This window comes from Podarcis gaigeae (genome assembly GCF_964106915.1).
Source record: "Podarcis gaigeae genome assembly, chromosome: 17".
In the NCBI taxonomy this organism is placed as follows: Eukaryota; Metazoa; Chordata; class Lepidosauria; order Squamata; family Lacertidae; genus Podarcis; species Podarcis gaigeae.
In genome coordinates, this window is record NC_139694.1 from 31,157,278 (window position 1) to 31,174,049 (window position 16,772).

General features: G+C 46.0%; 1 pseudogene across 1 annotated transcript; it reads left to right on the forward strand.

Annotated features, from left to right (window-relative positions):
* Positions 1-840: 840 nt before the first annotated feature.
* On the forward strand, positions 841-12,373 carry LOC310834942 (beta-1,3-galactosyltransferase 1 pseudogene; annotated as a pseudogene). Its single transcript, XR_014568624.1, has 2 exons — positions 841-1,122; positions 10,812-12,373. The product of XR_014568624.1 is annotated as a beta-1,3-galactosyltransferase 1 pseudogene (transcript).
* The last annotated feature ends 4,399 nt before the right edge of the window (positions 12,374-16,772 follow it).

Here is a 16,772-nt window from a genome sequence, read left to right on the forward strand (position 1 = left end):
TCCATTTCGGAAGACCGTTCAACTTCTGAAACGTTTGACAACTGAGGTGCTAAGGTTGCAGAATTTGCAGCCTGCAAAGTCAATGGAGAAAATTTAAAAAACACAATGGAAGCCGTTTAACTTCCAAGGCACGTTCAAAAACGGAAGCATTTACTTCTGAGTTTTCGGCGTTCGAAAACCGAAACGTTCTGCTTCCGAGACACTCAAAAACCAAGGTACCACTGTAACTGACAACCTTTAGAAGACATCTGAAGGCAGCTAAGTATACGGAAGTTTTTAAATGTTTAATGTTATATTATTATTATTTTTATATGTTGGAAACCACCCAGAGCAGGATATAAATATAATAATAATAATAGTAGTAGTAGTAGTAGTAGTAGTAGTAGTAGTAAATAAATACATAAATGAACAGGGCATCCCCTATTTGGAGAAATGATGGATGGGTATGCATTATGTTAACACCTATTGGCACATGTATCTAATTTATATAAACAGTCCCCTGACGGTTAGGTCCAGTCGCGGACAACTCTGGGCTTGTGGCGCTCATCTTGCTTTTTTGGCCGAGGGAGCCAGCGTACAGCTTCCAGGTCATGTGGCCAGCATGACTAAGCCACCTCTGGCAAAACCAGAGCAGCGCACGGAAACATCATTTACCTTCCCACCGGAGTGGTACCTATTTATCTACTTGCACTTTGACATGCTTTTGAACTGCTAGGTTGGCAGAATGGCCGACCTTCTGATCAGCAAGCCCTAGGCTCTGTGGTTTAGACCACAGCGCCACCCACATCCCTTTATATAAATTTATCCCTTTCATCTTGTTCTTGTGTTTGGCTTTGGGTTCTGAGGGACTGTTCTTCTTTTTTGGTGTGTGAGAGAGAGATTCAGCATGGGATTGGCATGCAGGTGTTGAGTCCTTCCAGGTGCCTCAATGGTCCTGGAAAAAAGACTCTCCTAGAAGCAGAGTCCCTGCTCCCTCCCATCTGTGTTAGCTGGATGACGTAGGTGTTGTCCCTTCCCCTTGTGCCACACCCTCCCCGGGGAAAGGTAAATTGCAGCTGACATGCAGCCGGAGTATTCTGTCAAAGGCAGGCGGCAACCTTGAGTGAACAGCACCTCGGGCAGGTAAGTGCTCACCTGAGATGCCGCAAAAGGCACCTCAGAGAAGAGAATGGGAGAGGGGTAGAAAGGGCCCTCAAGGAGGGAGAGAACAAATACCTGGAGCACTGAATGAGATTTCCTTGAAATAGATGATGGCAAAGGTGTTTCATAGAGCAGGCATGTATTTATTTAACCATCTGCTTGGTCACCAAAGGTGACAAGGAGATGTATGCAGGTGAGTGGGCTGGCCCCGGGGGGAAGGTTACCATTGGCGTAATCAAAGTCCGGTCCTGGGTCACTAGCCTGGAAACAGTTCACAAGGAGCGGGGCAAGGTCCGAAGCCGGAAGCCGGGCGGGGACAGGAACACTGGAGGGTCAGGTCTGGGTCCGGGCAGGATCAGGTACTCAACAACGACGTTGCTCCCACAACCTGGGACCGGGCTGACTGGTCTTTATCTTCTCTGAGGCCAGGGGCGGTCCCGGCCCCCAGGAGACCCGCCTCTCCTGGCCTTAAGGCAAGCACTCCTCCTGGGAGAAACCAGTTCCCTTCGCCTCTCTGCCCTGAGCCTCTGCAGTTCAGGAGAGGCCGAAGGGTTACTGGGCCCAGGGGGAGACTCACCTGTAGGCACTGAGTCCTCAACCACCTCTGGAGCCAGAGTGGACTCACCTGCTGCCTGCTCCTGAGGATCCGGCACAGGTGCAGGCGCTTCAGAATCAAGGCCCTGCCCCAGTTCAGCCGGCCCTGGAGGCGGGGACTCCTGTGCAGGCTGGGATTCCTCCGGTTCAGCCTCTGAATCGGATTCCCAGGCCATCACAGTGAGTGAGCTGGGGGCCGCTGGGGGCTGAGCACTCTGCCCCTCATGTGGCAGGCCCTTGTGTTTTTATACTGTCTCTGGAGGAGACCTAGTCTAAGGTTGCCATATTTCAAACAGTGAAAGTCAGGACACAAAAGTTGCTGAAGTGTTTTTTTTTTGGGGGGGGGCAGTTGTTGAATTTTTTGGGGAGGGCAAAGTTGTTGAGTTTTTGGAGGGGAAAGTTGTTTGTTGAGTTTTTTGGCAAAATTGCAAAAAACCGATGTTTTTGAGCTTTTTTTAAAGCAAAATCAACAAAAATGACACTGCCAACATGGGTTGTCATACGCCTGAATTTTACATTTCTGCCTGGACACTGCTTCCAACTGCAGTATTCTGAGTATGTCTGGGAAATTTCGGATGTATGGCAACCCTGTTCTGGTTGCTAACCAGATTTTTACTCAGGTTTGGTACAGATGGGATGAAATGCTTCATTTGTCCCGCTCCCCTCCAAGTAAAAAGCCAGCCTAGCAATGTATGTGTTTATTATGTTACCTAGTAACTTTGGGAGGCTGTTAACTAATTCATGGTGCATAAGAAGCAAATGCAAAGGTACCTGCCCCAAGGAACTCACAGTGTAAAAGTATGCACAGGGGAAAACTGCAAATAGATGGAAGCTGGGGGCCAAGCTAGCCTTTTCCACTCCCTGAAGTGCTGACTGTTGTGTCTTCCTTCTCCCTCTCATATGCAAAACACAACAGTGCAAACTGCAGGACCCAGAAGGAAGGGGTCTTATGGTGCGGTGATGCCACACGATGGAAGCAGCAAGAAGGGTCAGGTGGTGTGTAGGATTCGGGCAAAGAAATATCAATAGCAACTGGCAGTGCTGATACATTTTAAGAGCCTGGTCAGCTAAACAGAGGTGTAGTGTGGGGGGAGGCAGGGGGGCATGGCCCTGGCAGCACAATTTTGAGGGGGCACAAACCAGGCATCCCCATTCAGGGATCCCTGTCTCACCCTGCCTGCTGCTGGGGGTCTCTGGGCTCCTAATTCCAGGATGGTCTCACTGTCACATCCCTGGCCCCCTCGCTGAATGGCTGCCCGGCCAGTGCTCACCCACTCCTTGCTTGGACAGTGAGCTGGCACAGGCATAGACAAAGGGAGGTGGGCAAGGGGTGACCCCAGAGTGGCCTGGTCTGGCACTCCTCTCCACGGGCATCAGGGGAATTTGCCCATCAAGGGCTGCATCGATCGGCTGGGCTCCCCCCTGCACAGGCAGGGAGGCAGGCAGTGCAGCACAGTCCCACTTGGTGCTGCTGGTGAGGGCTGGGCTGGCACAACAGGCTCCGTTCATCCTCCGTGGCCCCGGGCCCCAGCAAACGCTGCTACACCACTGCAGCTAAAGTCCACTTTGGAAGAACAATAGAGCCTCTTTTCAAAACACTTGCTCCTGTATCTTCATTGTTAAAAAAACCCCTGCCCTTTCCTTTGTTGAATAGTTTATGAGTCTATTTTATTTGTCACTGAACCTTTCTTCCTGTGACCCTTTTCAAATGAGCATCCTAGCTTTGAACTCCTAGTTTTCAGTTTCTTTCTGCTAATCCTTTCCTCATCCCGTTAAACTGGTTTTTTCAATTGGTATTGAAAATTGGTATTTTGGGTGCCGTGAACATGACATTTCCCCCATCCAACTGGCAGCCAATGGATTTTCAACAAGGAAAATCCCAAAATGGGAAGTAAATCCAATACAAAAATCGCATTGTGGGGGTGGGTTTTGGTGCCATTTCTATGATCCCATCTATCCCTACACACACACACACCCTTTCCATTTTGCTTCTGTTAGCCAATAGAAAAGGATGCAGGTTCCTGGAAATTTACAAATAATTTTTAAAACAGCTCACTTGTGCAGAGGAAATCTTCCACAAGGCAGCTGTATTTAATAATTATAATATAAGTTTGCCCTTGCAGGCACACAAAACAGGGAAGGAAAGGGCGGAAAGCAAGTGATTCCACATTGTTGCCTATCTCAGAGGGTGTGAGGCTTGTGCTAGGGAGGGTTTCTGCACATATCGGGGATTCAGCTGTCGGGGACAGCGTCCTGGCAGAAATCCCTGAAATGTCCAGGGAAATCTGCACATATGGCAACCCCTATCAGAAGTGGCTCAACAACTCAACAACTTTTGTGTCCGAATTTTCACTTTCTGAAATACGTGCAGAGATTTCATTCCGGGGCTCCCTGCTCTGTTACTTGGCTAAAATCAGATTTTTCACCATTCTGCTTCAGTGCAAGGTGGGACCACCCAAAACAAGCACAATAGGTGTGCCTGGACCATTTCTCCACATTCAGCAGAAAGCTGCAGCAACAGAAGGGAAATACGATGAGGCCTGATGGGGCAGGTGGTTGTCGGCTTAGATTTGTTGTCCAGCTGTTGCTTCTTCTGCAGTAAAGGCAAGCCAGCTAGCTCAAGTTGTACTGGAGCCAGGATTGAAGTGTGGAAAAGGGCAAAGGTAGCAAAAAAAAAAATCTCAGCAAAATGCTCTCAAGTAATTAAGACCTATAAAGAGATCGTTTATCAAAAACTATATTTAACAATAGGGTGAACAAGTTTCTAAAGCAAGAGGAGATCCTTTTAAACAAATAACAGAATCACTGTGAATCTGAAAGCAATACAGGCACACCTATTGGTCCATAGCGGCCCACGAGATAAAACCCAAAGAGCAACAGCAGCAAAGCTCCTTTATTAAGATGGATTGAAAGTAATGAGCAAGCTTCTAAGTTCATCAGAATTCTTGTTCAGGGTGGACGCTAACCAAAAAGAAAAGGGAAATGGTGTGTGTGTGATTGAACTGTTACTAGGCCAGCGGCAGATTTAGAGGTTCGGCCACCCTGGGCATGGAGCCTCGAGAAGCAGGGGACACCAAACTGGCATCACACAGGGCACCGCGGAAATTTGAGACCCCCAAATCTACCATTGACTAGGCAATAGTCCTAAAAGGGAACAGAGGATGTTTTCTTCACACTTGATTTGGTTAGGCTGCGCACTTTGCAAAAAGCCCTCAGAGGTTGCAGTAGAATAATAGTCTCAGAGAACTGTAGAGGTGGAAGGGATCATGACTGCTTTCCCTTTGAAATAATAAAAGCCTACAGTTCCTGAGGTAGGGACGCAGGTGGCGCTGTGGGTTAAACCACAGAGCCTAGGATTTGCTGATCAGAAGGTCGGCGGATCAAATCCCCGCGAGGGGGTGAGCTCCCGTTGCTCGGTCCCTGCTCCTGCCAACCTAGCAGTTTGAAAGCACGTCAAAGTGCAAGTAGATAAATAGGTACCGCTCCGGCGGGAAGGTAAACAGCATTTCCGTGTGCTGCTCTGGTTCGCCAGAAGAGGCTTAGTCATGATGGCCACATGACCCAGAAGCTGTACGCCGGCTCCCTCGGCCAAGATGAGCGCCGCAACCCCAGAGTCGGTCACGACTGGACCTAATGGTCAGGGGTCCCTTTACCTTTACCTTTACCTTTACCTTTACAGAGATCCAGCTTAATGGGAAAGAAGAATGGGGCAAGATGGTAACTCTGAGGTACCTCCCAGCCCTATCGTTGGCCAGTCCAGCAATGCGAATTGAACCAGAAGTCAGATACCAGAGAATCTAGGGCTCCTGTTGCCCATATAAACATCCTGGCTGATTATTCTGGGCAGCCCAAAGTGAAGCATATGGTAGCCAATTTGCCCTCACATGGCCTGAATATGAAGGGCCAGGAGGGTTTACTGAATGCATCTTGGACCAAGACCCCTTCTCCACATCTCCTCTTCTCTCTCCTCTGCCCAGGTGGGTGGGTGCCAGGTTAGATGATCAATGCCACGGGTCAGATCACAGGCCACGCCAAACACGTATAGCGCAAACGGGGCAAATGAAAAGGGGAAAGCTTTGGGCAAGAAGAGAGTGATGAACCACGCCTACATGTCCTTTCCCCAAAAAAGCTACCATCGCCCTGCTGCTTTTTTATGGTGGCTTCTGGGTCCCAACCAGAGGAAAATCAGGCCAAGGAAAGGGGTGCTTGGGGAAATGATGTTGACCAGGAAAACCAAGCAGGTGTCAAGTGAGAGGATACAGGCAGTTTCATGCAGCCAGTGGGTGGGGATGCTGAACCAGTCTCAAGGTTGTGGGTTTGAGCCCCACGCTGGGCAAAAAGATTCCTGCATTGCAGGGAGTTGGACTAGATGACCCTTGTGGTCCCTTCCAGCTCCGTGAGTCTATTATTTTAACTGGACCGCATGAAAATGCCTGTACCTGTTTGGTTTTGGGAACAGGTTTGACATGCAACAGTTTAAATATCCTCCCCCAAATCTCGGCCAGGGACTCTTTGCTTCCATCTATAGCTGATGCTCTTAAATAGTGGGATAGATGCATAACCTCCCTCCAGGATGAATATAATTCCAGAGTGAGACAGGATCCTTCCCTTACCAACTAGGACATATGAAGGTTAAAGGCCCTCTAATGGAGGATCCCCTTTGGTTCATATTGGGTTTACTAGGGATGGCTACTCTCCTGGCTTGACCAATCTGGGAAGAGCAGATGTCAAAGCGATAAATAACTACCTGACATTCAGAAGACATCTTAAGGCAGCCCTGTTCAGGGAAGTTTTTAATCTGTGATATTTTACTGTATTTTTGGTTTCTATGGAAGCCGCCCAGAGTGGCTGGGGAAACCCAGCCAGATGGGCGGGGTACAAATAATAAATTATTATTAAATTATTAAAATTATTAGCAGTCGCTTGGTTCCAATGGTGTTTCCCTGGGTGCAGTTCTAGGAGGAGTCACAAATGTGTGGGAATCCTCATTTGCAGCAGTGGAGTCAAGGTTCTTAGTGGGCATCTCTGCCTGCAACATACTTAAACAGAGCTGCAGTGGTTTGGAGAAGCCAAGAAGAAGAAGAAGAAGCCAAGTGTTATTCCCCACCCCCACCCCCTCGCCTATTTTGTTGTTGCCTTGGCTCTTCTTCAAGGTGCCTGTCCACTTAAGTTCCCATGGGCTCTGAGGCAAAGTGGCATAGCCTCCCCTCTCCCGAGGTCATCAATTCCTGTGTCCCCTGGTTGGTCTTCTACGTCCCTGGGGCTGTGCCGTGATTGGTGCTTGCGTTAGACTCCTGTCCTCCAATGGAGATAGAGAGGAGAGCAGCCCATTGATTTCAAAGGGAATGTTCCAATGGGTACCAGACCTTTTGTAGCTTTATGCCAACAAGGTAGGGGGAGGGAGCACATTTTGAGCAAGCATAACTCCGTGGACATACTCTGCTCCAACCCCACCATGTCTCCACCTCCACCCCTTTGAGCCACCAACATAGGGGCTCCACCAGCACAACGATGGTAGAACCACTGCGCTAATACATTTTCAGGCTCTGCCGGCCCAAGTGGAATTAAGAATGGTCCTATTCCCACTTAGAAGGTGTATGTCAAGAGAACGATTGTACAAGAAGAGATATTGGGTTATGTCCCTCATCCAGCAGGGATAATAATAATAATAATAATAATAATAATAATAATAATTTATTATTTATACCCCACACATATTAAAAACACGACAAAACATCAAACATTAAAAACTTCCCTAAACAGGGCTGCCTTCAAATGTCTTCTAAATAAGTCAGATAGTTGTTTATTTCCTTGACATCTGATGGGAGGGCGTTCTACAGGGCAGGCTCCACTATTGAGAAGGCCCTCTGCCTGGTTCCCTGTAGCTTCATTTATCAAAGTGAGGGAACCACCAGAAGGCCCTCGGAGCTGGACCTCAGTATCCAGGCAGAACAATGGGGGTGGAGACGCTACTTCAGGTGTACTGGACCGAGGCCGTTTAGGGCTTTAAAGGTCAGCACCAACACTTTGAATTGTGCTCAGAGGGGGGCATTCCATGTTTGTGTAGAGGGACAGGCACCGGTTCTAGTTTGCTTAAAGTCCCCTCTGGGCTTCCTTTCCTCTTGCCCTGCCATGCGTAGACCTATTACGTGGCTCCTGTAAGTGACATTGGCAGTGATCCACTGTACACAATTTCTGCGTAACCATGACTGATTTGTGGTTTTCATTCATTCTTAAATTCTTCATCACCAAATTCCAGATCTTTACCCTATAGGTGCCTTTCTCTTCCTTGGGTAAATACCTATGACGAGGTTATCTTGGGCTGGTCACTTTCCTCCAGGGTCATTCATTTTCCTTGAGGAAATACCAGACCGCTACTATTGTGATTGCGGCTTGCCATTGGCAGTCAAAGTACTTATTAATGGAGACTGAGTAAGTGACGGGAAAAAGAAGAAAAGGATCTGTCCCCACCTGATTCTGCCGGAATCTTGGTTTCCTGTAACTGCAGGGCAGGAGAGGTCAAAGATTCTGCAGCTGCTTCAGCTTCCTTAGTTATCTCTGGTGTTCCAGGATCCTGGCTCAGAACTCCAGGATCCTGTGGTTGCTGAGTCAGTCGTTGCACTATGAACATTGCACTTACGGTTTAGTGAAAAGGTGATGGCAGCAGTGCAACAGAGCTTTTATATTTATCTTATACTACTGAGATAAAGCTACTGGACATGATAAGAGAACAAATATTAATATTGGTGCGCGCGCACAAACACACACACACACACACACACACTCCTTTTCCCATTCCAGGGTCACCTAGGCCCAGGTTAAATTTGAGATTTGTACTAGTTGTCATGCAAATTAATTTACTTATGCTTGCAAATACAGTGGTACCTCGGGTTAAGTACTTAATTCATTCCAGAGGTCCGTTCTTAACCTGAAACTGTTCTTAACCTGAAGCACCACTTTAGCTAATGGGGCCTCCTGCTGCCGCCGCGCTGCCGGAGCACGATTTCTGTTCTCATCCTGAAGCAAAGTTCTTAACCCGAGGTACTATTTCTGGGTTAGTGGAGTCTGTAACCTGAGGCGTATGTAACCCGAGGTACCACTGTACTCTATATTTTAATTAGCCACTGAAGGGTAAAAGGGCATATTCTTTTGTTATCAGGGCTTTGTAGTTAATATTTCCCCTCTGCTTTTTTAAAATTTCTCCAGAAACTCCCCAAAATACATTGTGGAAACCTGTATTCCCATACATACACCACAGTTTCCGGAAGGAGACATACAACCACCTTAGGGACTCCAGTTGGGATTTGTATAGGGGTTACTCTTTAGCCTTTTCTTCTCCTAAAGATATCCCACAATGCAGTGGAGGTTTAGGATCAGAGTTTTCCTTCTCCTAGATGGGCTGCCTGTCTTCACATGCAAGGAAAGTACTTAAGTCACCGAGGGTTTGAGACCCATCGACAACCCTCACCCGGTTTAGCCAGCAATCAAAGTATTTTCCTGGGGTGTGGCTGCTGTCACATGCTGATAGCTTCTAGGAACCCACCCTGAATGGAGGGTGGGGACCAATGGTGGACAAACTATTCCAGAAGGAGCATGACGTGGTACTACCCCTGCCCTAACAACCCATACATCTAACTTATAAACATCTGTAAAACACATTATTATTATTAAGTGATATTATTAAGTTAGTATAAACCTTTGGAATTGATCTTTGGTTTTCTGGAAAACTCTTAAATGAAATGAAGCACCACCAGTCTCCCACAAAGGTATCTTTGTTCTTTGTTCTTCCCAGCCTTCATTTGTGAGTCAAATTTTCCATAAGGGCAATATGCCATACTCTCTTGTACAACTGAGGTTTATAGCTTAACCAACAACAACATACCCAAAACAGAGCTCCTTCTCCCTATAAATTTCAACAACATTAGGGTTGTGTTCAACAAAGTTCAACATAGAGTATACCCACTGAAATGAATGGGCCTAAGATAGTCACGTCCATTAATTAAAATGAGTCTACACCGAGTATTACTAAGGTTGGATCCAACCCATCCTCTGAGAGAGACACAAAAGCTGTCATAGGATTCTGAGATAGAATTTAGCAGTCATTAAACAATTCCACCAAACGTGTATAAAGTCTGCCATTTTAGCATCACATGTACACCATGTAAGCTATTCCGGTTTCAGAAGAATAACTTAGCGCTCTAAAGGTGTTGAGACTACCTGTATTGCTCAATTTGCCTCCTGCACCTGCTGAATTTTTGTTTGTGCTGCTGCTCTTTCGGTGCATTCAAACTTTTTTATGGCCTAATTTGGAAATACAGGGAGGAATTCCATGTAGCACAATGGCAATTGTTCCAGCTTACCAGACACCCTGGCACACACCCAGCTGAGCACTTTACCCAGAGTTTGTGTTTCCTTTTGGAAGTGAGCCTATGATGGAGAGGGCTGGAGCATAATCACCCCAAGAAGTTATTGTTTCTCCCGTAGCCCCAGCTGTGGATCCCAGCAGAAATCAAACATCATGTTCTGCCTCTGTGCCTTTCCAGCCTGCAACTTTCCCTCTAGTTCACACCACAGTCCCCCAAACTTTAACTTTGTCTTTCTAGCTGGGGGTGGCTGGGGGAGGGGCCCCACCCATTTTCTGTCTCAGACAGAGCCCCTTCCCTTTCTTTTCCTTTAATGGCTCATCACCCAGGTGATTACCTCATCAGGAAGCTGGTCTGGCTTATATTTTAACACTTACTGGATCCAGGAATTCAGGAGTCTGGCACCCACAAACTCATCTAACACTTTATTCGGATTCCAATGGATCTGTAAATAGATGGGTTGAGTGAATAATGCCAATCCCTGAGAGTGCATATTTTCCTTCCAGAAACAGATTGCAAGGGCAAGAAGGCAGGTGTTATGAGCAGGGTTTGAGTGTGTCGGCAGTTGGCAGACTGATTCTCCGTGTGACCAGGATTATGCCAAAAGCTTCCCTTGTGTGTGTGCATGCACGCGCGCGCGCGCGCACACACACACACACACACACACACACAGAACAGAATTCATCTCCCTTTCACTGGGTTTCTCTTTTGCAGATTGTCTTTGGAAGCAGCATAGAGGTGGCCAGGATCTCTCCCCAACCCACATACAGTCTGCCATTGCCCTCCTTCTGCCCACCAAAAGTATGGAAGGTGCCAGGAAGATGTTCATGACCCAGCTGCAGAATTTGCCCACTGTGGTCCTCTTCATTTCCTGCTCTGCTTTCCTTTTCCTACTTGTTGCGAAGAATGAATGGGAGTCGCTTGAGACGCTTTCCACGCCACACGACATCAAGCTCAAGGGCAGCGCAGATTCCGCAGGCGATCGTAAGAGTGCCATGGTATTTGAATGGGAATCTGCACTGGAGAGGACAAAGGAGACAAAGCCCTCTGGTCTGATTTCCCCACCACAACCAGTGGCCAAGCGGCATCCCTTGGAGGTTGTCTATTCCACTGATTATAAGTTCCTTCTCAACGAGCCAAAGAAATGCCGGGAGAGGAGCCCTTTCTTGATCCTGCTGGTGATAACTGAGCCCCAGGATTTTGCCACAAGGCAGGCCATCCGGCAGACATGGGGCAACGAGAGCTCGGTGCCTGGGATTTCCATTCTTCGTCTTTTTCTGACGGGTGTACACCCAAAATTTGGATACCCGCTCCAGGCTCTTTTGGAAGAGGAGAGTTCCATCCACAAAGACATTATTCAGCAGGACTTCCTGGATACTTACAACAACCTTACCCTGAAGACTCTGATGGGCATGGAGTGGATAAGCAAGTTCTGCCCCAATGCCACCTACGTGGTGAAGGCAGACAGTGACATCTTTCTCAATGTGAACTACATGGTGTCCCACCTGCTGCAGCCTCACCTGCCACCCAAGAAGAACTACATGACAGGGTACATCTACTGGAAAACAAAGCCACTGCGTGACAAGGCCTACAAGTGGTATGTGCCACGGGCGGTGTACCCCAATGAGACCTACCCACCCTACTGCGCAGGCCCAGGGTATGTGTTCTCTGCGGATCTGGCCAAGAAGATCTACCAGGTAGCAAAGACCATCAGGGTCATTAACATGGAAGATGCCTTCACGGGAATCTGCCTGCATGAGCTGGGCATCAGTGTGACAAATAGCCCCTGGGGTCTCTTCAACGTGTACAAAGTCAAGTATGAGAAGTGCAAGTTCTCCAAGTTGGTGGTGGTGCATCACTACGGGCCAGAGGAGCTGCTGCAGATTTGGCCTGGCTTTCAGGACCAGAACCAGACTTGCAAGAGTTAAAAGGGAGGGAGGTGAACAGACACACAGCCTCTTGTGGAGAAGTTGGCACAGAGGACTGGCAACATGCGGGCATGTTCCTGTACAATGGACAAATCCAAGCCAACAAATTGCAATGAGGAAAGGGAAGGATGGCTCAGAGAAGAAGGGAGATTCTGTGCTTGTCAAAATCGGTATTTATGCCCTCAGAAGCGAGCTGGTCCCACATAACATGCTCATCGTGCCATGTGGTTCGTTACCATTCACACTGCTCTCCTCCCCATAGGATCTCTGCAGCTGCCCATAGCAACTTGTTTGTTCTGCTCTGAACTGACCACTGTGCTACTAATGTGCCAAATTGACAACCTCAGGGTTTTGATTTTTTTTAATGAATATTTATTGGTATTTTCAGCATACATATAAAAATCGAAAACAAAAATAAACAAAATAAAAACAACACAAAAATACAAAAGATTCAAAACTTAACAATTAAAAACACATGAAGTTTCAATTACTTATTTTCTTTTACCTTATTTCTCAGACCTCCTCACACCTCCCCTTCTTGTATTCCAATTTAGATTGTCAGTTCAGCAAGTCCTTAACTTATTTCTCCACTTTGACTTAATAATTTGTTCTAACCTGCTGTTATTTTACTTTTCTTCTTTCTTCCATTTCCTCAATTTATTTTTGCAAACCTTATTTCTATTTGATATAAAAACCAATTTTAACTTATCCAAATTTATACACCAATACTTATACCTCATCAATTATTCTTAAACCTTTTTCCTAAAGTCGACCAAAATTTCCCTTCCACGGTTTTTCCAATTTCCAACAACCTCAGGGTTTTGAGATCATCGCAGCCACCACCTCACCTACTGGAAGAGAGCCACCCTCCTGCCATGCAGGTGTGGCACTAGGCATAGGGTTGCCATACGTCCAGGAATTCCTGGAAATATCCTCTTTTTGGGTCCTACATGCCCATCCAGGGGCAATTTTACATTTTAAAGCAATTGTTCGGGATTTTGGGTTTTTAAATATATATAATTTTTTTGTGTGCAAGCAGTTCTGTATGTTACCTCTTGAAATATGGCAACTAAAACAATTTTTGTGTCTGCAAACCCTACACTAGGGCAATGCAGAGTTCACCTGTTCCAACATGTTGAAATGCAACCTGGTCATCTTCAGAATAATTTAAAGCAGATCAGTAGACGTTTCCTTCACAGTAAGAAGCCATACTCCACTTTAGGACCTGCCTCTTTGGGTTGTTGCCAGTTGTGCAAAAGACTTATTTGTCATCTTCTGTTGCTTTTTCATATATATATATATATATATATATATATATATATATGCACACACACATACACTGTCTGTTTTCAAAGAGCTTCTCCCAAGACACAACGCAGCATTATTTATACATGAATCACCATAAAGACGTTAACCCAGCCATTCCCTGTTCTCTTTGAAGGCTGAGATAAGGTTGAAAAGGAGGGAAAAGGTGAATCCTCAACCAGGGAAGGGCATTCAGAAAAAGTACCATATTTTTCGCTCTATAAGATGCACCAGACTATAATATGCACCTAATTTTTGGAGGAGGAAGAACTGGGAATGCCCAGAACCCCCCCAACCCTAAAACACCTACACCCCGCAAAACAAATAAAAAGCATTAGAAAGCAGGCAGCACATATCAGCCAACCTTCCCCTAAGCCAAAAGACCCTAGTTCGTTGTTAAAAATTGGTAGGGGCTGGGGGTCTTAATGGGTCTTGTAGCGCCCTTGGAGCTACGTTGGTGATCCCAAGAACAGACTTGATTTTTTTTACTGAATGCCTTTTTCACTTGTCTTATAATGTTGGCCAGAGACTTAAATGCCTGTGTAGGAAAAACCCCGTTGTTCCCTATTTAATTCATATAATCTATGTCTTTTGTTTTATTGTGATTTTATTAAACTGATTTATTTATATATTTGTATCTTGTTTTTTTAGTATTGTTTGTGTTTCTTTATTGTAAGTTGCTTTGCGGGCCGCTAAGTGGGAGAAAAGTAGAGTCTAAAATAATGCTGTGATTACAATCTGATAAGGGTTTTACTAGCTCATAATATATAAGAAGCCACTTGCCAGGTTTCTCGTATACCCTGAGGCCACCCCAGAATAGACTCTGGGTGGGAATATGTTCCAGGTCACAGATACAATGAAATCGTCAGTCTCCAACAACATTTTCACTTACTGAAACTTCTTTCGGCTTCTGCCAGTTATTGTTGTTGCCCAAAAAACCATAACACATGTTGCTGATTTTTGTTAGTAAGAACCCAAATGAACCTTTTGGGAGGAAAATGATGAGAAAGCTCATCAGAAACAGCTGCGAACTGCATTTACAGCATGCCATGGCAGCGTGGGTGTGAAGTAGACCTCTAACATATATTTTGGGCCTGTAAAGCGGCAGCCCTGTCTTCTACTGTGCCCCTGGGATCAGTTTCACCAGCCTTTCACTGACGGTTCCTCCATGCAGCCTATTATGCACAAGGAACTCTGGGGTTGGTTGTTCTTGAGAAAGCAAGACTCATAGGCAAGCACAAATCTCTCTGTATCTCAAGCTTCAGGTCCTCATTTAACTGCACAATCTCTCTCTGTTCTGCTGCACTGCCTGGAGTTGCCTTCTGGAACGTCTCCCCATCCTTGGAAGATGTCACACTGCCCAAATTGGCCTGGGAAAGGTTGCCCCAGCCTGTGCAGCACCGAGAGACACCAACAAAAGTTTACAGATAAAAATAAGGACAGCTGAAAACATGGGGGGGGGGGGACCACAATCATTAAAATACAATCCAACACTGATAGAATTAGAACGTTGTCGATCCTCTTAATTGAAGCATCATGTTTTATGCCCTTGCAAGGGCCATCCATGCCAACAAAATTTTGAAAGAAGCAATTATAAAATAATAATAACATTATATAATAATAATTTATTATTTATACCCCACCCATCTGACTGAGTTTCCCCAGCCACTCTGGGCAGCTCTCAACAGAATATTAAAAACACAATAAAACATCAGACATTAAGAACTTCCCTAAACAGGGAAATACACAGTAAAAATTTCAGAATCCTCAGTTCAGCAAAACTTTAATTTGGGACAAACCCAAATACTACCCAAGTGGCAAGTGTTTAAGTTCTCCAGGCAAGATTTCAAATAAGGTATTTGGGGCGGGGGGTAGGAGAACAAGGAAAATAATAAATACAAAAATTACAGCAACCAGCTACAAGAATTTCTAAATAGGCCAATGTAAATCTGCTGCTACAGAACAATCAGAGCCACCTTTTTGAATATCCTTTTTCTGTTGGCAAGTGAAAATGCAAGGTTTTTGGTGTTGTTGATCAGTTGATCAGTAGCCTGGTGCAAGCAAAATGTGGAGGGAGAGATGGACCAGCATCTTGGCCCCCGTAGCTAGGACGATGTGGATCAGGGGTCAGCAATTTTTTTCAGCAGGGGGCCGGTCCACCGTCCCTCAGACCTTGTGGGGGGCTTGACTATATTTTTTTAAAAAAGAAAAAGAAGCACTTCCTATGCCCCACAAATAACCCAGAGATGCATTTTAAATAAAAGGACACATTCTACTCATGTAAAAACACGCTGATTCCTGGACCGTCCGTGGGCCAGATTTAGAAGGCAATTGGGCCGGATCCGGCCCCCGGGCCTTAGTTTGCCTACCCATGATGTGGATGATATCAAGGGGAAGGGATTTTGAGTTAAGTAAATCCTTGCTATTAGAAAAAGAAGCTTAGAGATACTTTTATGATAATATCTGAATGCCTGCACCAGTAGCATACTGGAGTAGATTTGGAAAGTATTTGGAGCTAATCTTAGGGTAAGATTTCCTTTCTTAAACATTTTCGCTTCCTCACGTATTGTCAGAGCATTCTGAAATAAAAAAATTAAGGTCTTATATTATATAATAAATGTTCATAAATGTAACAACCAAGCATGTACATAGATATGTGGACCACATGTCTGGAGCAGCACAGGAAGACATCCTGAAACCATTTTGACTCCCAAACTGACCAAATGTTTTCTCTGCAAGGGGGGGGGGGGTGAGGGAACCTTCCCATTGTCTCAGGAATTGGGTGATCAACATCTCAAAGTAATGGCCAGACTACCGGGAAAGGCAATCAGATAAGGCATTATCAGGTAACCTGACAGACAGGAAAAACAACAACATTCAAATTTCTGTTGTAGACCGCCTTTTCTGTGATATAGGTATGATGTTTGTGGGGGGTGGTCTTGGGTTACACCCCTTCTGTGATGTATGTATGATGTATGGAGGGGTGGTCTTGAGTTCCAGGGCAGGGAATTTAAAATGTCTATATAAGGGCAGGCACACCTTCATTCTTAGTCCTCCTCTTTTCCTGCATGTGAGTCAGTGGCGTAGTGTGTGGGGTGCAGGGGGGGCCGGCCGCACCGGGCGCAACATCTGGGGGTTAGGGTTAGGAGGCACAAATCCATGGGTTAGGGGGCGCAAATCCACGGGTTAGGGGGTGCAAATTACTTGCCTTGCCCCGGGTGCTGACAACCCACGCTACGCCACTGATGTGAGGGGAGCACCCTGTTGCAACAGTTCAATAAAGATTAGGCTTACTAGCTGCTTTGCTTCTCAATATTCTCTGGTTGGCCTCCGTTATTTTTTCCTACTGATGGAGAACCTATAAAGAACTCTATAAGGGCTCTTGTGCTCCCCATAAGGGCATAAGGGCAGATTTTGTTTACAACGATTCCTGGGAGGTAAG